General features: G+C 47.8%; 1 pseudogene; it reads right to left on the bottom strand.

Annotated features, from left to right (window-relative positions):
- Positions 1–18,887, bottom strand: part of LOC117042623 — a 52,330-nt pseudogene extending 33,443 nt beyond the window's left edge.
- Positions 18,888–27,045: the final 8,158 nt, after the last annotated feature.

The following is a 27,045-nucleotide window of genomic DNA, read 5'->3' as shown; positions in this document are numbered from 1 at the left end:
GGACAATTTAGACGCTGGGTGGCCCAATTTTGACAGCTCGAAATATTTATTATTGTAAAAATCCACAACTCCTGAACGCAGTGTCCGATTTGCCTGGTTCGGGTGTCTATTTGCTCCTTGTAAAATAACCTTTCCAACCCCTCGGTCCCCGCCATCCTCCGGTCATCAGAAGTATATTATTTCGATGCTACATAATTTTTGGACTCTCCACTCAGTGACTTTCATAATCCCCTAAGCAGCGAGTCACGTCCGCAGGAGGAGATACCCCCTCCCGATAATCCAGTCAAGCACCCATCCATCAGCTACCATGGCAGCAGACATCCTCCTAGGAGCTTTCTATTGTCCTGACGCAGAAGAAACCTTCAATGTGTATTACACCCACCCTGGATCCATTCACCGGTTCCTGCCATCCTTCCTGATATGCAAAACTTGTTTTTCCCCTATGTAAATTTTACTGTAACCTCCTCTCTCCCCTCCCATCTCTGACGTTTCTGTGATGTATTTCGCTATGTATTCTGGGCTATCGCGGGAACTTTTAAAAGTCCAGGACACCCTTTGTTCGGGGTTCAGATTTATCTGGAACCTATTGCGCAATAAACTTTGTGCTTTGCTTTGCTCTGTGGCGGCTGGACTCCTTTTTGTTCCGCAACGTCTTCAGGTCTTTGCCTGACGATCCAGGTGGACGGGTAACGTTGTCCTCAGGGTCTCCGTTTTCCGTGACAGTTCTTGGTGCCGAAACCCGGGAGGCTTGCGGTCCCCCCGTGTTGCCGACCGGGGCTTGTGGGTTCTTCAGCCGGCACCGGGTCTCGTTTTCCCGAAAAGATCTCCAAAGCTTCCGGCCGGTCACCGGGTTGGAATTGTGAGCCTCCGGGAGCCAGCCCGAGAGCAAAGGAACGCTCTGCCGGCTTCATCTGGATCCAGGGAGACGCGTGAGACGCGTGAGTATGAGTTAAAAAATCCAGTGCACTGGTGGGAATTGGGGTGGTATATCCTGGCAACAAAATTCTCTGCCTTCCTATCTATCGTTTTTCTAGCCTTTTCTCTGGTCCAACCTCACGAGGGACCGCGCTCAACTCGAAAAAGGGGAGTTCTGAGCTCTATCTCTTTCTCTCCCTCTCCGGTCAGCCGCACCGATGGGCTAAAACCCCGTCGAAAGCAAGGGATCGGAGCTCTTTTTCGTACCTTTGCCAGCCGCCCCGGTAGGAGAAATCCTATCGAAAGCAAGGGGCAAGGGGACTTCCTTTCCTATTTAACCTCAGCCGCACCAGTCGGGACACGTGTACACGCATGTCGTGTGTGAACCCGCTTCTGAAAGCAAGGGAGGTTTTCCGGAACGATTGCTCTATCTGGGGGTCGCCCGATCTGGCACCGCACTGCGCGGGCGTTCAGTAGGGTCCCTTTTCTAAGTTTAACGATAGGTAGGAGTTGCCAGGAGGGTGCTCGGCTTAGCAGGGCGGATGGTGGCAGAGTGGTGAAGGTAAACCCCAGGAATACGTTAGTTGCAACAGTTGAAGGTCTAGGAGGATCTAGACGGTATAGGTGTTAGCTACGGTTGATTGGACTAGTCAGCTCAGAGTGTTGTCCTGTGGCTACACTCCCTTACCCTTTCCCTCTTGTTTTATTTCCCCGTTTAGACCCCAGTCGACTTAAAAAATGGGTACCCAAGCCTCAAAGCATGAGCGGACTCCCTCAGGGAGGAAGGCTTCTAAGAAGCCATCCAAATCCTTGCGGGACCCTGACTCTCCCATAGAATTTGTCCTCAAGCATTGGAAGGCACTGCCTGGACACGCTTTCCTGTCCAGAGAGAAAATGGAGGATTTATGCCAAAACAAATGGCCGGCCAACACGTCTAGCGCCGAACCGGAGTTGCGTTGGCCCTCAGACGGATCGTTCAACCCAGACCGCCTGAAATTCCTTAAGAAATATCTGAGGGAAGAGAGGCCCCGCCAGCTTGAGTACCTGGTAGTCTTCGAATCGGCCAAAGATTTAATACCCAAAGGAGATGCTCTCCTGCAATTACCCGTGCTAAATAGGAAAGGATCCAATAAACTACGGAGAAACACCATAGAAAGGACTCTACCTCCTCCTTATGAGGCGCCTCTAACAGACGACTCTATGGAACAAGCTCTCTTCCCCTTCTTAAACCGTGGGGCCACTGCACCTACTCCAGAGGAACTAACAGATGACCCTGATAGCGAGGAAGAACAAGGGGCTAGTGGGGGTGGAATGCTCCTTCGGAATGGAACCCAAACCGGGCAGACACCCGCTGTCGCGCCTAAAGAACCAGCGCCGCAAATGCCCTTAAGGGCTCTACCGATACCCCCGGTAGATCCGGCCGACCCTCCCCGAATGATATATACCCACCACCCGTTCCATACGGCCGATCTAATTAACTGGTCAAATCAAATGCCGTCCTTGAGAGATAACCCCGACATCTGCTACCGCCAAGTCAGCACAATTTTTTCTACCCATAACCCGACCTGGGCTGATGTCCACGTCCTCCTGAACGCCCTCTTCAACGAAGCAGAAAGGGCTGATATATTGACGAAAGCAGGGGAGGCGCTGGAACTCCCCAATTACCAGACAGGTAAACCCGACAGAATTGAAGCCCTGACTACACAACACTTGCGGGTCGAACCAACATGGGACTATAATACACCCGAAGGAACATGGTACATAAAGACCTTTAAAAGGGCCATATTAGACGGAATCAAGGCTGCTGGACAACGTACTATAAACTGGACAAAGGTCCAATCCGTTCTCCAGGGCCCTAATGAGCACCCTTCCGACTACTACGCCCGACTTCTGTCAGCCATTAAGACCTGGGGAGGGATTGACCCTGAGAACACCCAGCATGAAGTTATAGTGAAGGGGTTCTTTAAGGACCAAGCAACCCCTGACATCCGTAAAGCCCTAAATCTGCAAATCGGATACGACGGCAAAACCATTAGCGAAATTCTCTCCATAGCCCGAACTATATTTAATAATAGAGATGAAAGGAAGAAGAAAGACCATAAGCCCGACGAGGATAACGTGTTGGCCCTTAACGTGGAGACGATGCCACACAGAGGCAGGGGAGGAATGCCAAGACACAGAGGAAGAGGGGGGGGGCCACCAGCCATACGCAGACCATGGGGCCCCTCGGGGGGGGTTGCTTCCATTGCCAGGAAGAAGGACACATAAAACGATTTTGTCCATATTTAGCCTACCCCCCCCTTCAGTCTCCCTCTCAGCCTTCTCAAGGCTACGAAGTTCAACCAGTAATACCAAATAGTCATCAAAACTGGGCACCGCCGCAGCACATGCCAGTGTACGGGAACCAACAGATGATCCCAGGCGGCTCACAAGCCTTAGCGCCTCAGCCTCAGATGCAAAGACCACCTCAGGCAGCAGGAGTATTCCGGACCGCAAAGCAGTTAGCCAACCTGTCCGTCCGAGATGCCCAGCCTCCTGCAACTCAGCAAACTGGCTTCACCCAATCCGCCCCAACCCCGGGCGGGACGATACCAGAATCTTATTGACAATCAGAGGGGGATCCCTATCCGGCCCAGTCTATTTGCCCTGTTCTCGCTCTTTCCCCTGAGGACCCCATATGCACCATCGAAATTGATGGGCACTCCTATGAGTGCCTCTTGGACACTGGGGCCACCTTTTCGACATTAGCAAACAGCCACTTGGAGCCAGGAAGGGAAACTAAGCGAGTCATGGGACTAGATGGGATCCCCCGCACCTGCCCCCTGTCTCAACCAGCAAAGGTCACCCTAGGACCGCTATTGACCGAGCACACATTCTTACTTACTAGCAGCCCCGTAAATCTCCTTGGAAGAGACCTCTTGTGTAAATTGAATGCTACTATCAAATGTTCCCAAGACGGCATATATTTACATATGCCCGAAGAATCCATCCTTGCCTTCCAAGGAATCCTACAAGATGCTAAGTCGGAACGCCAGTTCCCGGACCTGCCACTCGACCTAGAATTAGAGATGCCACCCTGGTTATGGGGCACAGAATCCACCTCGGTGGGACTCTTAAAGTCAGCAACTCCGGTTAGAATTACTTACCGAACGGACATCCCGTACCCCTGTACTAAGCAGTACCCCTTACCCACTGAAGCGGTGGAAGGATTGACCCCTATGATCCAGGACTTTTTGGAGAAAGGAATCCTAGTTCCCTGTGCCTCACCATGCAACACCCCAGTACTCCCCATTAAAAAGCCAGCTACCGAAGGGGCCCCCGTCCGGTATCGCTTTGTCCAGGACCTCAGATTGGTCAATCAATTTGTAATACCCCGTCATCCAGTCGTGGGCAACCCAAATTCCCTCTTGAATGCCATCCCACCCGGGACCTGCTGGTACAGCGCTGCAGATCTTTGCTCCGCTTTCTTCAGTATCCCCGTAGCCCCAGAGAGTCAGTTCCTCTTCGCATTTACTTGGGGACCCGGTCAATTAACATGGACCAGACTGCCCCAAGGATATGTGGAGTCACCGGCAATTTTTTCGGCTGTCCTCCACCAAGACCTACAGGATGTGCGTTTACCAGCAGGCTCCGCCTTCTTACTTTACGTAGATGACATCTTGGTATGTTCTACCAGTGAGGAAGCGTGTAAGATCGACACCAAGCACCTCCTCATTGAGCTAGCATATAAGGGGCATAAGGTCTCCCCGAAGAAATTACAATTCTGTAAGCAAAATGTGAAATATCTTGGCCATATCCTAGGGGTAGGCACTAGGAGCCTAGCAACAGACCGAGTGGAAGCCGTTGTCAAAATACCCCTACCCCAGACGAAAAGACAATTACGCGGGTTTTTAGGAATGGCCGGGTTCTGCAGGGCGTGGATCGTTTCTTACTCCGAGATAACGAAGCCCCTATCCGCCATGACCCGACAGGATCACCCCGACAAGTTAGTCTGGAGTGAGGAGGCATATAACTGTTTTGAGCGTTTAAAGAGGGAACTCCGCTCTGCACCAGCCCTAGGTCTCCCAGACTACCGCATCCCCTTCAACCTCTACATCCATGAACAAGACGGGGTGGCCTCAGGAGTATTAACACAATCCCTCCGCGATCTACAGAGACCCGTCGCCTATTACAGTGTGCAGCTAGATAATACCGCAAAGGGGGCAGTAAGTTGCCTGAGAGCCATTGCTGCTGCTGCTGTACTGCTCCAAAAGGCCCAGGATACTGTCCTGGGTCATGAGATTACTATCCACGTTCCCCACGCCGTTGCCACCCTGCTAACTTTAAAGGGAACCCATCACTTTTCCAATCCACGCCTGAACCGATATGAAGCCCTGTTACTTACTCCTTCTAACGTCACTATCAAGAGGGTCAACTCCTTAAATCCCGCCACCCTCCTCCCGTTGCCTGGAGATGGCTCACCCCACCACGACTGTGCCCAAATAGTACGACAGGCAGAAAAGCCCCGAGAAGACTTAGACCACATCCCTTTACAGAATCCTGATCTCATCCTTTATACTGACGGCAGTTCCAAAGTGATCAATGGAGAACGGAAGTCCGGATACGCAGTGGTCTCTGATTTTGAGGTAGTAGAGGCTAACCCGATAAATCCACAATATAGTGCCCAGGCTGCAGAATTAGTTGCCCTCATCCGGGCATGTGAACTGAGTGAAGGAAAACGAACTACTATCTATACAGACAGCAAATATTGCTTCGGGTTAGTACATACCACTGGGCAGATCTGGCTCCAGAGAGGTTTTCTAACTGCGGCAGGTTCCCAAATCTCTCATGCCGCACTAGTAGAAAGACTATTAAATGCCATACATATGCCCAAGGCCATTGCGGTTGTACACTGCAAAGCCCACACCAAGGGTAAAGACCCAGTTTCTAAAGGCAACAGAAGAGCTGATAGAGCTGCCCAAATGGCCGCACTACAGGCTCCACAAGACGGAATGGACTTTCAATGTGTCCAAATCCCAGCAAGCATTGACTTTAACATCATGTACCAATCAGCCTCCGCTGAAGAGAGGTCAATGTGGACCTCCCTGGGAGCCACACAAGTTAACGGCATCTGGTTGCTCCCTGACGGAAGGGCCGTCCTTTCAAAAGCCTGGACTCCAAAAGTAGTGAGGGTGGTTCATCAGCAGACCCACTGGGGAAAGGAGAAACTCATAAACTACATCCAGAGATGCTGGTATGCCCCAGGGGCAGCCGTAGCCGCGGTAACTGCTACAAAAAACTGTATAACATGCCAGACCTTTAACCCTAAACGTGAGCCCAGGCGACCACCGGGGGCCAGACCGTGGGCTTTTGTTCCCTTTGAAAGCCTACAGCTTGATTTCATCGACCTCCCCCCGTGTCAAGGATATAAACATGCACTGATAATCATTGACAAATTCTCTTGTTGGACTGAGGGATTTCCTGCTAAAAGAGCCACTGCCACCGTAGTGGCCAGAGCTCTCTTACAAGATATCATCCCGAGGTTTGGGGTTCCCCGCAGATTAGACAGTGACAGGGGAAGCCATTTCACTGCTCAGGTAGTCCAGCAGGTGGCACAAGCCCTAGGCATAAAATGGGAACTTCATACACCATATCACCCAGAATCTTCGGGGCAAGTTGAAAGGATGAACCAGGAAATAAAGGTCCAACTGGGCAAAATCTGTAAGACAACCGGACTGAAGTGGGTGAATGCACTACCTCTAGTCCTCCATAATATTAGGAGTGCACCCACGGGACCTCTGAAATTGTCCCCCTTCGAACTTTTATTCGGCAGACCGCCCCCTGTTTATACCACTCAGTTCCCCCTCTCTGAATTGGAAATAGGTGAATCGGAACTAGTGAATTATGTCATTCAACTCCAAAAACAGTTACAACGTCTCCACCAATATGCGGCAATAGAAGGGCAGAACCTGCCAGCTGATGCCCCAGTACATTCATTCCAGCCAGGAGACTGGATTCTAGTAAAAGTATACCAGAAAGTGCCACTGCAACCTTCATGGGAAGGACCATTCCAAGTGCTCCTCGTTTCCCTCACTGCAGTTAAGGTTGGTGAAAAGAACTCTTGGTTACACCATACAAGGTGCAAACTCACCCAACCTCCGGAAGACAACCAGGAAAGTGGGGGAGAGGACTATACTTTTGATAAACCCCCTTCCACCCCAGATTCTTTCATAGACGGCCAGGACCAAGACCAGGATCGGGACCAGGATCGGGTCCACCAGACTTCGCCTCCGGACCAGGATCGGACTCTACAGACCGGACCTGATTCGGAGCCACAGGATCGGGCTCTACAGACCGGACCGGATTCGGAGCCACAGGATCGGGCTCTACAGACCGGACCTGATTCGGAGCCACAGGATCGGGCTCTACAGTCTGGACCGGATCCCGACGCCACCGAGTGGACATCAGAACTCATACCAGACGGCATCCGACTGCGCTTGAAACGCAATTGATAGCTCAACGCACCCTAGCAACGCACCCCAGCAACGCACCCCAGCAACGCACCCTAGCAACGCACCCCGGCGTCGCACCCCAGTTCCTGTTCGTCGTACCCCAGTTCCTGTTCGTCATACCCCAGTTCCTGTTCGTCGTACCCCAGTTCCTGTCCATCGTACCCCAGTTCCTGTTCGTCGTACCCCAGTTCCTGTCCATCGTACCCCAGTTCCTGTTCGTCGTACCCCAGTTCCTGTTCGTCGCGCCCCAGTCCCTGTGTCACCGTTCCCAAGTCTTGAGGCGTCGTTCCTGCTTGTGTTTTCAGACTTGCCGCTATTGACAGCTTTTGACAGCTGTTTGACAGCCCTCCGTGTTTTCGGACTTGCCGCTATTGACAGCTTTTGACAGCTGTTTGACAGCCCTCCGTGTTTTCGGACTTGCCGCTATTGACAGCTTTTGACAGCTGTTTGACAGCCCTCCGTGTTTTCGGACTTGCCGCTATTGACAGCTTTTGACAGCTGTTTGACAGCCCTCCGTGTTTTCGGATTTGCCACTATTGACAGCTTTTGACAGCTTCTGACAGCTCTCCGTGTCTTCGGATTTGCCACTATTGACAGCTTTTGACAGCTTCTGACAGCTATTTGACAGTTCCCTGTGTTCGTTTCCAAGACTTGCTGCCCTTTTGACAGCTTGCCTTTGACAGCTTGCCTTTGACAGCTTGCCTTTGACAGCTTGCCTTTGACAGCTCCTCCTTAGAAATGAACTCCGTCACGGTACTCTTCCTTTTCCCTTTCTTGGGCAGGCCCCTCGCTTGGACCTCTGAACACTGCCCTGGAATAATGACTGACCACCAATACCTGGACTTTCACCTTTTGGAACAGGGTGGCAAGCAAAATCCGGACCGGATTGGGGATTTTGATTTCTGTCTCCCCGAAAGCAGGACTCTGTTACGCCACTCACTGGTCCCCAAGATGAATGGGACCCAGCAGTGGGAACTGTTCGTACGCTCCAAGGACTATAGGAGGCTGGGCTCAGCCTCCGTCATCCTAGATCAAGGGAGGTATCGCCTTACCTGTGTCAATGGCTCATACCTCCTCTTTAGCCATGGAGAGGTATCCAAGAGCCCTAATTGGACTGAAGTGCAACAAGGTGGGGGCTCCCACACTTTTACTGACACTTCTTCTCCCCCCACGCAAAACCTCATTTTTGGGTTTCAATGTACCCGCCTGGTACCACCGCCTTCCAGACCCCTGATCCAAGGTATCTGCCTGAGACGTTTCTGTTGCTTATGGGACCTGGGTCCCACTGAGGACTGGAGGGGCTCTGACTACCTGGAGGGCTGGTATCACCCCGTCCTACCCTCAGACCCGCCAGTTTGGGATCACACCGGACCCCTGCGATGTGGAGGAATTGCCAAGACAGCCTCCCTTTTAAACACCACTGATCCCCTCCACCCTGTCGGAACTGCTCCACGTCGCCTGGCTGCAGACACTTCCCTCCCTGAGCCAGACTTCCTTTCATCATGGGATCAAAACTCCTTCATCCAACTCCTTGGCAAGGTGGCCAAGGAGACAGAATACCCGAACTGTTGGATTTGTGCCCATGCACCAAGCCACCTCCGGCAAGGACTTCCCCTGGTTCCCTTTGCAGTCACCCTGGAACAGCTCCGCCTAGGAAACGTGGCTTCATGGAACCTCACTGCCTTAAACCTTACCCACCAGTATCTGTATCTCACTGGTCCTACCCACGGACCCCTCTGCCGTGTTTTCTCTGGAGATGGTGCCTCAGTGGGGACTAGTTCCTGCGACACCTCTCTGGAAATCCATGAGAATGGACAAGTGACTGTCAGTACCCAATCAAAATCACATTTGGTTACTGACCTTCCATCAGCCTGGGCGCTGGCAGTAGGTGCCAATCCAGTGGGCCAGACCTCACGCCCCAACATCGCCTTCCTCCACAGCTTCGCCTCTGGCAGACTCGGGACTGACCTAGCCGGACTGTGGTGGATCTGTGCCCACCGTGCCTACCGATGGGTAAGCCCCCACATGTCTGGCTCCTGCTACCTAGGGTACATTGTCCCAGGAGTACGTGTCACCCAAGACCTGCCTACTGGGAGACTGCGGAATAAGCGGGAGGAGCAGGCCCTCTCTGACCTGTCTGATGTGGCTGCGAATGGAGAGACCTGGGGAAGAGCCCTATTCCCAGCATACGGTGCCGGTTCAAACCACGTTGATATCCTGAGGCTCACCGATGTCCTCCTCAAATTCATGCGGGAGGCTGAGCAAATCACGGATTCGCTGACCACCGAACTCTCACAGGTGAGACAACTTGGAATTCAAAACCGAATTGCTACGGACTTTTTATTATCAGCGGAGGGCGGGACTTGTGCTCTGATTGGCTCCGAGTGTTGCACATATGTGACAGATCAAACCCTGAACATTACAGGACATTTGAACAACATCCACCGCCTGACCTCCACTTTGCACGACATTCAACATGAAGGAATGTCAGACTTTGATCTTTGGAGCTGGTTGCCCAACCTGGGGTGGGCAAAACAACTTTTAAAGGGTATTTTTCTGGTCATCATAGTGATAGTGTTGTGCATGTTAGTGCTTTGTTGTATCTCTCGTTGCTGGACCCCATGCTGTTCTTTGACCCGCTGTCCTTTAAACCCACCTTCCTCCTCCATGTTTCCCCTCCGGGCTTACTATCATGGCCAGCCCACCTTCCCTGAATACGTCCAGTTAAGACACCTAGGGGAAGGTGAGTACCAAGTTACGGAGGTGTAGGTGTGGAGAAAAGGATTTGTGGTTCTGCGAACCAGATTACAAATCTTATCTCCAAGTGCGGGACTGATAGGGAAATTTACCAGCCATCACCTTCCCCACCGCTATGCCTCCCCGGTAGCGAGTGCGGGACTCGTAAAAATCGTTAAAAGCCCGACGATGAGCGGGCATTCTTTCTCCCCCCTTTTCCGGCCATTCCCCTCCACTTTCCAAGTCACACAAGCACCACATAAAACCCTCGCGATGAAGGGTTCCCCAAAATCCCAATCTGCGTTCCGAAAAGCCCCTGGAAAAGCGCTTCTGTCAAACAGCGCTCCGCTGGTCTCCATTTTCTCAATGAACGGGAAACCCACCAATCAGGAGCATGCATTCAGCTCAGCCTGCAAAATGGAACGTTCAGGTCAGCTACAATGATTCAATCATCACCTTCACGCTTGACTGAACACTAAGTGGGTTTTGACAGGCTCCCCGCTGGGAGAACAATGGAATCGAAACCAAAATGTAACCAGTTGGGGAAACTATTAATTATAACTTGCAACAATGTATCAAATGGACAATTTAGACGCTGGGTGGCCCAATTTTGACAGCTCGAAATATTTATTATTGTAAAAATCCACAACTCCTGAACGCAGTGTCCGATTTGCCTGGTTCGGGTGTCTATTTGCTCCTTGTAAAATAACCTTTCCAACCCCTCGGTCCCCGCCATCCTCCGGTCATCAGAAGTATATTATTTCGATGCTACATAATTTTTGGACTCTCCACTCAGTGACTTTCATAATCCCCTAAGCAGCGAGTCACGTCCGCAGGAGGAGATACCCCCTCCCGATAATCCAGTCAAGCACCCATCCATCAGCTACCATGGCAGCAGACATCCTCCTAGGAGCTTTCTATTGTCCTGACGCAGAAGAAACCTTCAATGTGTATTACACCCACCCTGGATCCATTCACCGGTTCCTGCCATCCTTCCTGATATGCAAAACTTGTTTTTCCCCTATGTAAATTTTACTGTAACCTCCTCTCTCCCCTCCCATCTCTGACGTTTCTGTGATGTATTTCGCTATGTATTCTGGGCTATCGCGGGAACTTTTAAAAGTCCAGGACACCCTTTGTTCGGGGTTCAGATTTATCTGGAACCTATTGCGCAATAAACTTTGTGCTTTGCTTTGCTCTGTGGCGGCTGGACTCCTTTTTGTTCCGCAACGTCTTCAGGTCTTTGCCTGACGATCCAGGTGGACGGGTAACGTTGTCCTCAGGGTCTCCGTTTTCCGTGACATCTTAAACCAGGCAGCACTTGTGAATGGTGGGTTCAGCCATTCCTGGAAAGAGCCCTGAAAACTGGCCACACCAGGTCCTTCCCCTGGATCTCAAAGGGACCCACAAAAGTCACTCTTTTTCCCAGCAGCTAATGGGTGGGAGAGCCACGAGGCACCTCCCAGGACAGGACGATGTGCTGGTTTTCACCTCTTTCTCTCTTATTTTAAAAAAATAATTTTTATTAAACTTTACATACATTCTTTTAAACATTCATTAACATTCATCTATTATACATGCTTTTGACTTCCAACAACCCTATGTCAGGATTTTCAAATTCACCAATTTCTTACTGTATTTCCCACTTCCCTATTACTTTCTATTTCAACAATTTATTTTCCCCTTCCAAATTTACTTCCATAATATTTCCTAAAATGAACTTTACAAAATTTCCTGCAAGCCTATTAACGTGATTTGTTGTTCACAATTGTCTTTCAAATATTTTTCAAACTTTCAGGAGTCCAATCTTTCAGGAATTCCTGGTCCTGCCGGTTTCGAATTCTTCCCGTCATCTTATCCAACTCTGTATAGTCCATTAGTTTCATCTGTCAGGTTTTCACCTCTTTCTGATGAGATGGACAAGGAGGAAGAGGTCAAGACACACACCCTTCGCACTTCAGAAGTAACCCCACCCCTGGCAGAGGAAGCAGTGCAGGCCACCGTCAGGCACAAGCAGGGATCTGGTAGGTTGCACCCAGGTGGCTCTGGCAAGTGAGCCCAGCTGCATGTTACAAAGGGTGGGGACAGATTCCATCCTGGTCCCAGAAGTGTGGCCCTCAGCAAGACTTTTTGGATGGAAATCTCCACCCCCGACTTCCAGTTGGGGCGCCAAGCTGTACAGTCAGGAGAAACCTCTGCTCTGAGGTTTCTCCGTCGTTGCGGTGGGAGGGGGAGTCGCAACTGCGCTGCAACCCCCTGAAAAACTCCAGGTAGTGAGTCCTGGAGGCTTGGATCCAGCGGGTGCCTGGAAAGCCTCCCCTACTTGCCGGTAAGCCCTAGTAAGGGCTGCCGCGATCGAGCGGGGTTGAAGGCTGGGGCACTGTGGAGCAGACCACTTCCATACAGGGGCGTAGCTAGCTGCTGGACTGCCGGGGGCCGCAAGCCAAGCGGCACCCATGGGGGCGGGGCGTCGCTCCGTGCACATGACGTCATGACGGATGTGCATGGAGCGACGCCTCTGCCCGGGCCAGCTGGCCCGCCCCTCTCCCGCTGCGCTCCCTGAGCGAGCCGTCCCGGGGAAAGGAGAGGGGTTGGGCCAGTGAGGGGGTGTCATTCCCCTCACTGGCCCGCCCCTCTCCTTTCCCTGCGGGCTCTGCTCAGGGAGCGGAGCGGCGGAAAAAGCCGCTGAAAGAGGGAAAGCCCCCTCTTTCAGCGGCTTTTTTCGCCACTGGCTGGAGGCGGGGATTGCGGGGGGCGGGGCTCCACCCCGAGTGTCACCCCCCCGGGCGCTACGGGAGGCCCGCCCCCTCCGTCCCCTTGCTACGCCCCTGCTTCCATTCTGTAAGTACCCATTTCATCAAATAAAAATTTCTTTAAAATTCGGCTTGGAAGGGACTCCAAAAACGGAGGTCGGTCCCTGACAGTTGATACAGTAAGAGACAGTGTTACATTGTAACCGAAGCTGCTGTCAAAGTTTTGAAACAAAGAAGTCTTCTGTAATTGTTTTCCCTGTAAAAGGGAACTTGGATTTGAGATTCGATCTGATTGGATTTGGTTTGGAAAATATATACTGTACGCCTTCTTTCTGGGGGTCTCGAAAAGCTTGGCAAGAACAAAGCAAACTGGCGCTGTACGCAGAAAGGAAATAAGTTGTTTTGACTGGAAAGCTATTTTTCGACCTTGAGCATGGCAAAGCGAAAATGGTCACCGGAATTTCAGGAAAAAACTTTGGAACTCTTGCAGCAGTTAGCTGGGGGAATGGAACGCTTGGGACAGCTGGCTGAAAGAATGGAAGTGATTGCACAGAATAAAGGACCTGAGATTAAGGACAGTCCGGAGGATTTAACACCAGTGCAAAAGGAAGAAGAAAAGTTTAAAGAAGAAATACCAATTGAAGTCTGTGTGCAAAAAGAAATGGGCAATGCGAAAGTCATGGTTCAGGAGGAAGATAAACAAGTGCAATTACTTAGGGCTACGCCACTTCACTGTGAGAATGCTACAAGGCTGCAAGAAGACAAACAGGAACAAGAACCAGCAATTTTTGATTTGTGAGTCGGGTTCTTTGAAAGGGTTGGGGTAGGATAAAAATATTGGACTCATTATAAGGTATTTTACACATATGTGGTTTTGACAAATGGATGCGGACACTGCGACAATGGACAATGTTAAAAATATTAGCCAAAATTTTTGAGGCCGAAAGGAAGGAAGGGGGTAAGAAAAGGGGTGTAGTTTTGAGAATGTGGTTAGAACAGTTAAAATTGGTTGAGGAATTAGGAAAGTGCAGAAGTATAATGAGGCTGAGGTAGTGAAGAAATGTTAGTAATTAATTGTGGAATATTAATGTTTATAAAAGTGTTAAGGAGGAAAGAAATGTGGTTTAAAATAGATTAGAAGATGAGAGGAAAACTGGGAATTATGTATTACTATGAGGTCAGCGGGGGGGGGGGGATCAGAGGAAGTCTATTTAAAAGATGAAATTGTAAGATGTATGAATACCTGGCCCAGGAAGGGGGTTGGAGTTAAGCAATTATTTTTGTAAAGTAGGGGGTTAAAAGCGAAATGATTTTATGTACTCCTGTGAGAGGGGGGTTTGGATATTTTGCTCCCCTCGGTGGGAGAGGGGGGAGTATGAAAAGTTTAACCATGTAATAATTTGTGCTTTTAATTGGAAAATTTCAAAAAAATTAATAATAATAAAAAGTAAAATCTCCACCCCCTACTTTAACTATAGGGGTCAGTGCCCCATGTGAAAAGATTAGGAATACCTGGCCCAGGAAAAGGGCCAGGACTTTAGCAATGATTTATGCCAAATGATGGGTTAAATGTGAAATGATATTATATGTGCCTCTGTGAGAGGATTTTTTTGATATTTGCTCTCCTCGGTGGGAGAGGGGGGAGTATGAAAAATTTAACCATGTAATGATTTGTGTCTTAAATTGAAAAATCTTATAAATTTTAAATAAAAAAGGAGGGAAGGAAAATTAGGTTTTCTGGGAGGAGGGGTGGGGGAAGAATCCCTTTTTACCACTCATTCCTCCCCCTGCATCAATGAGCTCCGCTTCCAAGAGAGGAGAAAAGAAAAGAAAAGAAAAGAAAAGAAAAGAAAAGAAAAGAAAAGAAAAGAAAAGAAAAGAGGCAAGGTTAGAAGCTCTGCTGGCAGGACTTTCTAGGAATCACAGAATCATAGAGTTGGAAGAGACCACAAGGGCCATCCAGTCCAACCCCCTGCCAAGCAGGAGCATGTCCAGTTGCAAAGCTGGAGGGAGGCTTTCCACCCTCAGGGCCCAGAGGTGGCTCCTGCCTTGGGGCAGCTGGTGGATTTGGAGGAAGTTGACCCTTGGCACTCCCTGTTTGGGACCTGCCTGAACCTCCATCCACATTATATTCACTAATGTCATTGTGCCCCCCACCCCAGCACATTGCTTTGAGGTGCTCTGGAACGGCCCCTTCTTCCATGTGCCCCCTTCCCTCCTCAGGCAAGACATGCAGCTAGGAACAGAGCCTTTCCTGGTTATGCCACTAAATAACCCTTTTATTGCTCCTGCCACCAAACATATCTATGCACAATATATCTATAAATCAAAAGAAAAGTTGAGGGTTTCAATATGACCTTTCTGTGTCTTCATGATTCCATTATTGCAATTATAACACTGGGAATAATGCTGCTGCTCCTATAATATTAATCTAACCAACCAAAGTAACACTCCCAGTCTCAGCTCCACTTTGTGCAACTCTCCATTCCCGGATACAAACATTTCCAACTCCCTCCACCAAACACCAAAACCAGCTCACTCTCAGTCCATCCTCATTCAGCAGCAACACTCCAGACTCACACACTCCCTCTATCTAACAGTACATTAAATGTTATACAGTGGTGCCCCGCAAGACGAAAATAATTCGTTCTACGAATTTTTTCGTATTGCGGTTTTTTCGTCTAGCGAAGCGGCAATGACAGCTGCGCTTTCGCTAGACGGAAGAAAAAAAAAGACGACAATTTTTCGTCTTGCGAGGCAGCCCCATAGACTTTTTCGTCTAGCGGGGCAGCCACCCGCTAGACCAGGAGTGGCCAACAGGTCGATCGCGATCTACCTGTCGCGAGGAAGTTCCTGGTAGATCGCGGGTAGATCTTGGGTTCCTTAGTGAACAGCAGCCTAAAAGGGGAATAAAGCTCTCCCCTTATAAAAAGCTCTCCAACTCTTATCTTTCTCCCACTCCCAAAATCTCAATAACAATGGGCAATTACTGGGAAAGCTCCAGAGCTGGACACGCTGTGTGTGAGTGTGTGTTGCGCAGGCTGGTCCCGCCTCCCTCTTGCCGGCAAAGATTTCTTACCCGTGTAAAAGGCTCCTGTCCCTTTGCCTCCACTTTCCCTGCACGCCTGCCAGATGGCTGGCTGGCACCTCCCAGCGATCCCTGCAGAGGCTTAGGATGGAAGCTGAAGCTTCCTTCCCAAGCCTCCCTCCCTCCCCTCCCCCACCGCACTCCCCAGTCTTCCCTCTGTGAAAGTACGGTAGCATTTATTACTACTCAGGAGGAGGAGGCAGCAGCAGCAGCAGCAGCAAGATGAACATTTGGGGAAGGTGTGAATTACTGGTAGGTAGGTAGGTTTGACTTTAAATGGAAATTGAATCAGATTTCTCCCTCATTGCTCCCTCATATGAAAGCCCCCAGAGCTCTCTGTAATGAACAAAAAAAGAAGAAAGTCCCACTTCTTTTGCCTTTATTAAAATAATTGTGTAGGTCCAAACCATACTGTCCTTAGAGCTAAGGGACTCGACGTGGGAAGCTCACATATTTATTGTCTGCCCCCCCTTACTAGGGGATAAAGTCTCTCCTCATTTGTTAATGACAGTGATGGTGGTTCTTAATGCCACTGTTGACTGCTGTTCACTTTACATTGTTGAAATATTATTCTGATATACTGGTAGTTTATTAAATAGTTTAGTTAGTACAACATTTGATTCAGAATACTTTTTTTCCTTGTTTTCCTCCTCTGAAAACTAGTTGCATCTTACGGTCAGGTGCACCTTATGGAGCAAAAAATATGGTATGTGGCCGAAATTGATTCTGTTATTCTGGAGTTAGAAAAAAGATTTGGCAACTTTAAAAAAATGAATTAATTGTAGAGTACATGTCATTTCCATTCATATCTGATTTGGACATTTAAAAAATTGTAGTCATTATCAGTACAAATTACTCATTGTGCAAAACAACTCTTGAAAATGAGATATTAACTCTGAAAAATGACATTTTTCTGAGGGCCCGTGCAGAAGAATAATCATTTTGGAAATTTGTGCCTAGACAGAAATTTCAAAATTTGAGAAGATGCAGCGAAATTTTACACTCATGTTTTGGTTCTACTTATTTGTGTGAATCTGCATTTTCATATTTAAAAATGACGAAGAGTAAGCAACGTTCAAACAAAATCAAAAATTCTTTCTAGTAGCACCTTAGAGACCAACTGAGTTTGTTCCTGGTATGAGCTTTCGTGTGCATGCACACTTCTTCAGATACACTGAAACAGAAGTCACCAGATCCTTAAATATATATATATTTAAGGATCTGGTGACTTCTGTTTCAGTGTATCTGAAGAAGTGTGCATGCACACGAAAGCTCATACCAGGAACAAACTCAGTTGGTCTCTAAGGTGCTACTAGAAAGAATTTTCGATTTTGTTTTGACTATGGCAGACCAACACGGCTACCCACCTGCAACGTTCAAACATGAGAGATGAGCACCTTAACGATTCCCTGAAGCTGGCCCTGACACAGTACTCGCCTGATATCAAACAGTTGGTGATGCAGGTGTCACACTAACAATGGATGAAGGCATGTATTTTTTAAGAAATCTTGATAGGTAGGTAAAAGGAGTGGGTAAAGGAGTTTGTGCAGCGTACAGATTTGTGAGTGCTTTTATGCAACTCTCTCCAAAGAAATCTCTAAAAGTTTCTGTTGTCCCCCGTAAGAAAAGTATTGGGGCAGCCCCCCCAAAAAGGTCACCCTCTCTAAATAAGCTCAACAACTTTGAGCCAAACCCCTAAAAATGGGGCATTCCTCATCCCAATAAAGATCAACAACTTTGAGCTGAACCAAAAAAAACAGGGGTAGATCACTGCCAGGTTTTAATTCTGAAAGTAGATCACAGTCTCTTGGGAGTTGGCCACCCCTACGCTAGACGAATGCCTTCGTCTTGCGGGGCACCACTGTATTATGCCTACTGTTGTGAAATGTTACCTTCATTACTTCAAATAGATGTCTTGACAACGTTACATACAAACAACAAAAGCTCACATACGCTGCATGCATTTAAGATAGATTTCCTGTTACTGATGTGAGGGAAAGTGTCAACTTGGAGATAAACATATTCTGCACTCTAAATAGTTCCACCCCATGGAAGTCGGTAGATGTTTTGGAAAGCATTCCATAATAACCAAAACAGATTCCACACTCCTCCTATTTAAATCGTTTGTCTTCTTTGAGTTACTTGATGGCTTGTAGAGTTTCCACTCTTACAGCTCTTAACATACCTCTATCCACTTCCCTAGCACTTATATGGTTTCTCCCCTGTATGGGTTTGTTGATGTTTGGTAAGATGTCCACTCTGACTGAAGCTCTTTCCACACTCCATGCATTGAAATGGTTTCTCCCCCGTGTGAATCCGTTGATGAGTTCTAAGGACTCCACTTTGACTGAAGCTCTTTCCACATTCCATGCATTTAAATGGTTTCTCCCCCGTGTGAGTCCGTTGATGAATTCTAAGGACTCCACTCTGACTGAAGCTCATTCCACACTCCATGCATTGAAATGGTTTCTCCCCCGTGTGAGTCCGTTGATGAATTCTAAGGTATCCACTCTGACTAAAGCTCTTTCCACACTCCATGCATTGAAATGGTTTCTCCCCCGTGTGAGTCCGTTGATGGTTTCTAAGGTGTCCACTCTGACTGTAGCTCTTTCCACACTCCATACATTTAAATGGTTTCACACCTGTGTGAGTCCGTTGATGAATTCTAAGTGTTCCAGTATCAGTGAAGCTCTTTCCACACTCCATACAGTAAAATGGTTTCTCCCCGGTGTGAGTCCGTTGGTGAATTCTAAGGTGTCCACTCCAACTGTAGCTCTTTCCACACTCCATACATTTAAATGGTTTCTCGCCTGTGTGAGTCCGTTTATGAATTATAAGTGTTCCACTATCAGTAAAGCTCTTTCCACACTCCATACATTTAAATGGTTTCTCCCCCGTGTGACTCCGTTGATGAATTCTAAAGTGTCCACTCCGATTGTAGCTCTTTCCACACTCCATACATTTAAATGGTTTCTCCCCCGCGAGAGTCCATTGATGAATTCTAAGGTCTCCACTCTGACTGAAGCTCTTTTCATATTCCATGCATTTAAAAGGTTTCTCCCCCGTGTGAGTCCGTTGATGAATTCTCAGGTGTGCACTCTGACGGAAGCTCTTTCCACATTCCACACATTTAAATGGTTTCTCCCCCGTGTGAGTCCGTAGATGAATTCTAAGTTTTCCACTCTCAGTGAAGCTCTTTTCACATTCAATGCATTTAAATGGTTTCTCCCCTGTGTGACTCCGTTGATGAATTCTAAGCTGTCCACTCTGACGGAAGCTCTTTCCACACTCCATGCATTTAAATGGTTTCTCCCCCGTGTGACTCCGTTGATGAATTCTAAGTTTTGCACTCTCAGTGAAGCTCTTTCCACATTCCATGCATTTAAATGCTTTCTCTCCTGTGTGACTCCGTTGATGAATTTTAAGGTCTCCACTCTGACTGAAGCTCTTCCCACACTCCATACTTTCAAATTGTTTCTCCTTTCTCTTTCCACACTCCATGCATTTAAATGGTGTCTTTTTTATATGCATTGGACATGGCCCCAGAGAATTCTGACTGCCTTCTCTGTTGTCTGCTTTGGAGGGCGAAGAGGGGAGGAAATCCTATTTGTTTTCTATGAAGAGAAGAAAGGAATATTACACACACCAATCAGCACCTGCTCTTATTTTAACATCTCATACATTCTCTCTTGTCCTCCATATGTTCCAATTTTTTGGGAAATGGAATAATGTCAAATAATGCTAACACCTCATCAACCTTTCATAACCCTTAATCATTGTTAATGAGGTAGCATTATCTTAGAATGCGGTTGAACTGTGGTATTTACTTTTTAAATAAAGAGGTTTCTCACAGGAAAGGGAGCTGTTCTATGTCCATGAATCTGTCCACTGTTCATCAGGGTCCTAAGTTCACCATGAAGTTCTTCATCCTCTGCACAATACTCCTCCACCCCTTGGTCACATTTTGTCCCCTTCGACCTCCAGATCTTTATTAATCACCTGCACAGTCCCTTTGGCCTCAGGAGGTGCATACTGTCTATTTTGGGAGACCCATCTATAAGTCTAGTGACAAGGCTTGGTACTTGTGGTTGGCTGAAGGAGTGCTCAGGTAAGAGAATGTTCTTGGGGTTGGACCTCCATCTGTCAGCCTTGCATTGCATGGAGAGAGCTGGGGATGCAGAAGGAAAGCAGCTTACCATAATTCGTTCCAGAGGTCCATTCCTAACCTGAAACCATTCTTAACCTGAGGTACCACTTAACTAATGGGGCCTCCCACTGCTGCTGCTGCACCATTTCTGTTCTCATCCTGAGTTCTTATCTCGAGGTACTACTTCCGGGTTAGCAGAGTCTGTAACCCGAGGTACCACTGTACTGAAAATCCTAAGCCTACTGCCTCTAATGAAGAGGATTTAGCCAAGATTAGAGCATGGAAGCTGAAGAATAGCAAAGCCAGAATCATCATTTTAGATGGGCTCCATGATGAGCAGTTATCCATGATTGACTGCAAGAGATGATGCGTCTCAAATCTTAAAGGATTTAGAGCACATGTATGGAGACACTAATTATGCGTCTAAACAGACTGCAAAGGCCAGAGACACACCGAGAAAAATTGTGTGCTTTAATTGTAACAAAACAAAAGGCCACAGTGCAAATAACCACACCTTATAAACAAGAGAAGGAAGAGAAGGGGAGATCTGAACGCACTTTGCTATTATAAGAAAAGAATTTGACTGTTCAGAATCATGAGAATAAATGTAATAAGTGGATTTTAAATTCAGGAGCTTTCAGCCATTTTTTTGTATAAAATGGAATATTTTAATGACATTAATGATATTGCAGAATCTCACATTGAAATCGCAGGCGGGAATGTTGTTGAAGCTAAAGGTGCATGTTCTGTGACTTTAAAATTGAATGGGAACAATGAAGCTCTGGAAACTACTGTTGAGAAAGTTTTGTATATTGCACAACTCAGTTGTAACATGCTTACTGTGTCGTTTGGAGAGCAAAGGTTTCCACATAACATTTGGGAATGGAAGATATAATTTGACTAAGAATGTTGAGGTGTATGTTCAAGCCAATCTAAAAAATGGCATATATGAGGTTGATCTGTCAGAGAATCAGTGCTAAGGTGTCACCCTTAAACCGGAAAGATGTGGTGGACATAGAAGGTTGGGACACGGGGACAGCAACACCATTCAGGACCTACAGAGAAGCAAACTTGCAAGGGGACTGCAGGTATCAAACAGCAGCACAGCAGCAGTAAAGTGCATAAGCTGTGTTACTCAGAAAACTGTAAAACCTTCATTTCCTCCTTGCACAGAGTGGAGAAGCACCAAAGTGCTTGACATAGTCTGCAATGGACCTATGACTGTTCCCTCACTACAGAAGAACAGGTACTGGTACATACTAATATTTCTTGATGGTTTCTGGAAGTATCATGTTGCCTATTTCTTCAAGGAAGAGTGAGACCGTGGATTTCATCAAGGAAAAGCATGAGACCTGTATTCTATGTGGTCATGGAAAAGATTCATGACCTTATCCAGAATTTGCAAATGCAAGATGCACACCCAGTTGCAATGCCCATGGCTACTGACTTCTTAAAGAATTGGCAGGATTTGAAGCAATTGCCTGACAACATGGAATACAGGTCAGCAATTGGTAGACTTTTGTCTCTTGTTACCACTTCCAGAAAAACATCTACTTCTGCTTCATTGACTACACAAAAGCATTTGACTGTGTCGACCACAGCAAACTATGGCAGGTTCTTAAAGAAATGGGAGTGCCGGATCACCTCATTTGTCTCCTGAGAAATCTCTATGTGGGACAAGAAGCTACAGTTAGAACTGGATATGGAACAACTGATTGGTTCAAAATTGGGAAAGGAGTACGACAAGGCTGTATATTGTCTCCCTGCTTATTTAACTTATATGCAGAATTCATCATGCGAAAGGCTGGACTGGATGAATCCCGAGCCGGAATTAAGATTGCCGGAAAAAATATCAACAATCTCAGATATGCTGATGATACTACCTTGATGGCAGAAAGTGAGAAAGAATTAAAGAACCTTTTAATGAGGGTGAAAGAAGAGAGCGCAAAATATGGTCTGAAGCTCAACATAAAAAAACCTAAGATCATGGCCACTGGTCCCATCACCTCCTGGCAAATAGAAGGGGAAGAAATGGAGGCAGTGAGAGATTTCACTTTCTTGGGTTCCATGATCACTGCAGATGGTGACAGCAGTCACGAAATTAGAAGACGCCTGCTTCTTGGGAGAAAAGCAATGACAAACCTAGACAGCATCTTAAAAAGCAAAGACATCACCTTGCCAACAAAGGTCCGTATAGTTAAAGCTATGGTTTTCCCAGTAGTAATGTACGCAAGTGAGAGCTGGACCATAAAGAAGGCTGATCGCCGTAGAATTGATGCTTTTGAATTATGGTGCTGGAGGAGACTCTTGAGAGTCCCATGGACTGCAAGAAGATCAAACCTATCCATTCTCAAAGAAATCAGCCCTGAGTGCTCACTAGAAGGACAGATCCTGAAGTTGAGGCTCCAGTACTTTGGCCACCTCATGAGAAGAGAAGACTCCCTAGAAAAGACCCTGATGTTGGGAAAGATGGAGGGCACAAGGAGAAGGGGACGACAGAGGATGAGATGGTTGGACAGTGTTCTCGAAGCTACTAGCATGAGTTTGGCCAAACTGCGAGAGGCAGTGAAGGATAGGCGTGCCTGGCGTGCTCTGGTCCATGGGGTCACGAAGAGTCGGACACGACTGAACGACTGAACAACAACAACAACAAACCACTTGTAGACCTGATTTAGCTAATGCTGTGGGAATTCTTAGTAGGAAAATAATTGCCCCCACTGAATATGACTATGTGGGTGTGAAAAGGGCAGTATGGCATTTGAAGGGCACAATGAATTGTAAATTGAGGTTGCCAGCTGTTAGTAATCCTGAAAAGTTTGGGTATACTGATGCAGATTGGGCTGGATGTACCACTGACTACAAATCCACAGGTGGATAAAGTCTGTATTATGTTTGGGGAGGGATTCAATAAACAACTAACAAGAACAAGAACAAGAACAATTTTAAGAATAAATACACATGCTGGGGTGTGGGTGTGTGGGTGTGCAACCCCACCCATTTCCATAGCAATCTTCTGAATCCCTTAAATCTCAAAGACATGAGAAATGATATACAATAGTGTGAATAATGGAAACCTGCTGGAATGGAGTGGGGAACAGTTATCTCTGGGTAGGAACCCTTTAGATGTTTCTCCACAGAAACACAGGCATGTGGGTAAGACTGTAGTTGATAAAAGACTCAAAGGGCGGAAATAATAAAGTGAGCATCCTCCCTTTCCTCTTTCCCCCAATGGTTGGACTCCCTATAACAGCCCCAAGCACCCGATCCAGCAGCTGATCTGGGACTTATGGCAGGGCAAGGACTGAGTTTCAAGGGAGGAGAGGGTGGGTGCTTTCGGGCTCCTGTTTGGGGATCTGTCCTTGGTTGACTTGAAGTCATGGCAGATTCCTGGGCAGGAGGGAGAAGTCAAGGCAGGCAGCCCCCAAGTCTCTCTCTCTTTCTCCAAGACGGCTTCGATTTCTCCCCCAGTGATGCTTCCCTCCCTCCCTCAGCCCCCTAACTTCCTCTGCCCGCATCTCTCCGCCCCTGAGGGTCTCCTTTGTCCAGAGCCGGCTCACCCTTCTTGCCAAATTGCTCCATTCGGAGGGGCCTCGCCAGATGTGCAATCGGGTGGGGAGGGAGACAGGGTGGGGGGGGTCTCTATCGCCTCCTTTAACCTTTCCATGAACTCTCTTCGGGGGTCTCTGCCCCCTTTCTCTCCCCGCCCATCTCACCCTCCCCCCCCTTTGCAGCTCTACCTCTTTGTCCTCTTTGTCCGCTATTCTATTCCCATTTCCTTTCCTGCAATACAAAGGGCTGGGGGCTCTGCAAGGACGCGCCCCCCCTCTGGGGACTAAATGAGCAGTTCCTAAACCAGCCCCTCCCCCGCTCGACTGATCCACAGAAAGAAGGGGGAGGGGGAGCACTGCCCTACTTTCCTTTCATCCCCCCCCCCTCGCCCAAAAGCCTGCCTTCCCTTCCCAGCTGGCCTGGTTGCAGATTCAGGGGGAGGAAAAGCACGTCCTTCTCCCCCTCCCCACAACCCCAAATCTCCCCCCACCCAAAATAATGTTTGCACCTCTTTTCCCTCCTCCTCTGCACACGCGCACCTCTTCCGGGAATGTGAATGGCGGCCCCTCCCTCCCCTCCAACCACGGCTCTCCCCCCTCCTCCAAATCTTCCTGCCTCTCTAGGAAGCGGAGCTCACTGACCCTTGGGGAGGAATGGGTGGCCCCTCCCTCCCAGAACACACAAATTCTCCTCCTTCCAAACAAGCTCCGTTAGGCTGTCTCTTTCCTGAGAAGGTCCCAGGTTCGATCCCCGGAGACGGCAGGAAAAGAGACCCCCCCCATCCCCACAACCTCCGAAAAAGTCCTCCGGGGCACAAAGGAGTCACAGCTTACAATTCCCCCTTTGCCTCTTTTAATCCCTTGCTGGGAGAGGGGGCGCTCCGTTCATTTCCATACCCATTTCACAACGTGGGGGAGGCAGGGCGATGGCGTGGAGTGTCCCCGTTACAACAATTGCAACTTATTACCAAACTTAAAACCATGGAAAGACCTGGTCTGAATTGAGATACTGTATTGGATTCTTATCTCATTATACATGATACAGCTATTTTTAGCCATCTCACAATCGTGAACTGGTATACCACACCTATCGGCCAAACAGCCATTCCCACCACCCTTCTGAGTAATACCCCTCCCCACCCTTTCACTATATATAAGGGTCTGGTGACATTTGTTTCTGTGTATCTGAAGAAGTGTGCATCCACACAAAAGCTCATACCAAGAACAAACCTGGTTGGTCTCTAAGGTGCTACTGGAAGGATTTTTTTTTTAATTATTATTTTGATTTGACTATGGCATACCAACACGGCTACCTACCTGTAACCCATTACAACAGCCCTGCAATGTAAACCGGACTTATTACACGCGTTTGGGCTTGGAAAATTAATTTACAACAACCCTAAAAGGTAGTCGAGTGTCGTCATTACAAGCGCCTGTTAAAAATAGGGGCTGGTGTTTGAACGAGCGTTGCTAATGAGGTGGGAGGGGTGGATCTCAGTGTAAAGCAGTTGTACCCCTCTTTCGCTCTCTGCTATGTGGGAGAGACCCCTTCTGACTTGCACCAGGATCCTGCAATGCAAGTCAGGTAGCGGCACCAGTTCTGCTTCTGCTTCCCAGGCAAACACAGGCAGGTCTGGCTCCCCTCGCGATGGATCCTCCCATTTCCTCTGGCAGGAATCTGTGGGGTGCTCTGGTCTTCCGTATCTTTTGGTGGGGGAGAGAAAGAGAGTGAGTCCATGGAAGGGTTAAATCACGCAAGAGAGTAAAGATATTCCATAGGTCGTATTTAAGGCCAGTTAAGTTAGCCAAGATATATAAACAGAAATCAAACCTCTGCATATGTGGTGGGTGTGGGGAAAGGTTTAGAAATTCATATAAAATCACTCCTGTGGTGGATTTTCAAAATTCCAACATTGCTTTGCTCAGACAGAAATGGCCACCAGAAGGGGCACTTGAGGCCAGCCATAATCCCTTGAGCGTGTGGTCAGATACCCACCTCACTCATCTGCCCAACTGCATAGGTTTTAATGCTCACCTTCCTGACTCTAGAGTGCCAGACTCAAAACCATTAAGAGAACAATGTCTAGCCAGCCTCGGTGTATTTGGATACTGGGAGGACAGTAGTTGACTTGGCCTGGGGAGTGGGAGATTGTGGGTATCTCCTTTATCCACTTGTGAATGATGGGTTCAGCCTTTCCTGGAAAGAGCCCTGAAAACTGGCCACACCAGGTCCTTCTCCTGGATCTCAAAGGGACCCACAAAAGTCATTCTTCTTCCCAGCAGCTAATGGGTGGGAGAGCCACGAGGGACCTCCCAGGACAGGATGATGTGCTGGTTTTCACCTCTTTCTTTCTCTCTCTCTCTTTTTTTTTAAAAAAAATAATTTTCATTAAACTTTACATACATTCTTTTAAATATGCATTAACATTCATCTATTATACATGTTTTTGACTTCCAAAAACCCTATGTCAGGATTTTCAAATTCACCATTTTTTTACTGTATTTCCCACCTCACTGTTACTTTCTACTTCAACAAGTATTATCACCTTCCAAATTTACTTCCATAATATATCCTAAAATTAACTTTATAAAACTTCCTGCAAGCCTATTAACGTGATTTGTTGCTCACAATTGTCTTTCAAATATTTTTCAAACTTAGTCCAATCCTTCAGGAATTCCTGGTCCTGCCGGTTTTGAATTCTTCCCGTCATTTTATCCAACTCTGCATAATCCATTAGTTTCATCTGTCAGGTTTTCACCTCTTTCTGATGAGATGGACAAGGAGGAAGAGGTCATGGCACACACCCTTCGCACTTCAGAAGTAACCCCACCCCTGACAGAGGAAGAAAAATCTCCACCCCCTACTTTAACTCTAGGGGTCAGTGCCCCATGTCCTCTAGTTGGGGTGCTTGTGATCATATTCTGCTCTGTTCTGTTTCCCACAGTCCCAGCCCTGTTCTATTCACTTCAATCACTTGTTGAAATATTCCCCCATTCACAAGCAGGTAACTGAGCTTCCCTCTGCGTCTAGTCAAGTCCGATATTGCCCATTAATGGTTCAACAGGAGAGGCCAGTGTACATGCAGTCAGATCTAGGGATAGTTCAGTTTGTTAGAGACAGCAGCCTTGGGGTTGCCACATGGTGTTACGATCTCAGGCGGGCAAGCAAGCGCCGATAAGAATTATTGAGCCTTCAGTAGGTTTATATGTTTATTATCAGACCTGGCCACACGTTGCTGTGGCTCATTTTGGTTCAACAGGAGGGGCCCATGTACGTGCCGTCAGATCTAGGGATAGTTCAGTTGTTGTTGTTTTTCATGTACAGATTTACATATTTTTTTACAATTACAGTACTACACTTAAAATA

The sequence above is a fragment of the Lacerta agilis genome, chromosome 2 (genome assembly GCF_009819535.1).
Source record: "Lacerta agilis isolate rLacAgi1 chromosome 2, rLacAgi1.pri, whole genome shotgun sequence".
Classification (NCBI taxonomy): domain Eukaryota; kingdom Metazoa; phylum Chordata; class Lepidosauria; order Squamata; family Lacertidae; genus Lacerta; species Lacerta agilis.
This window is presented reverse-complemented; position numbering and strand designations above follow the sequence as displayed.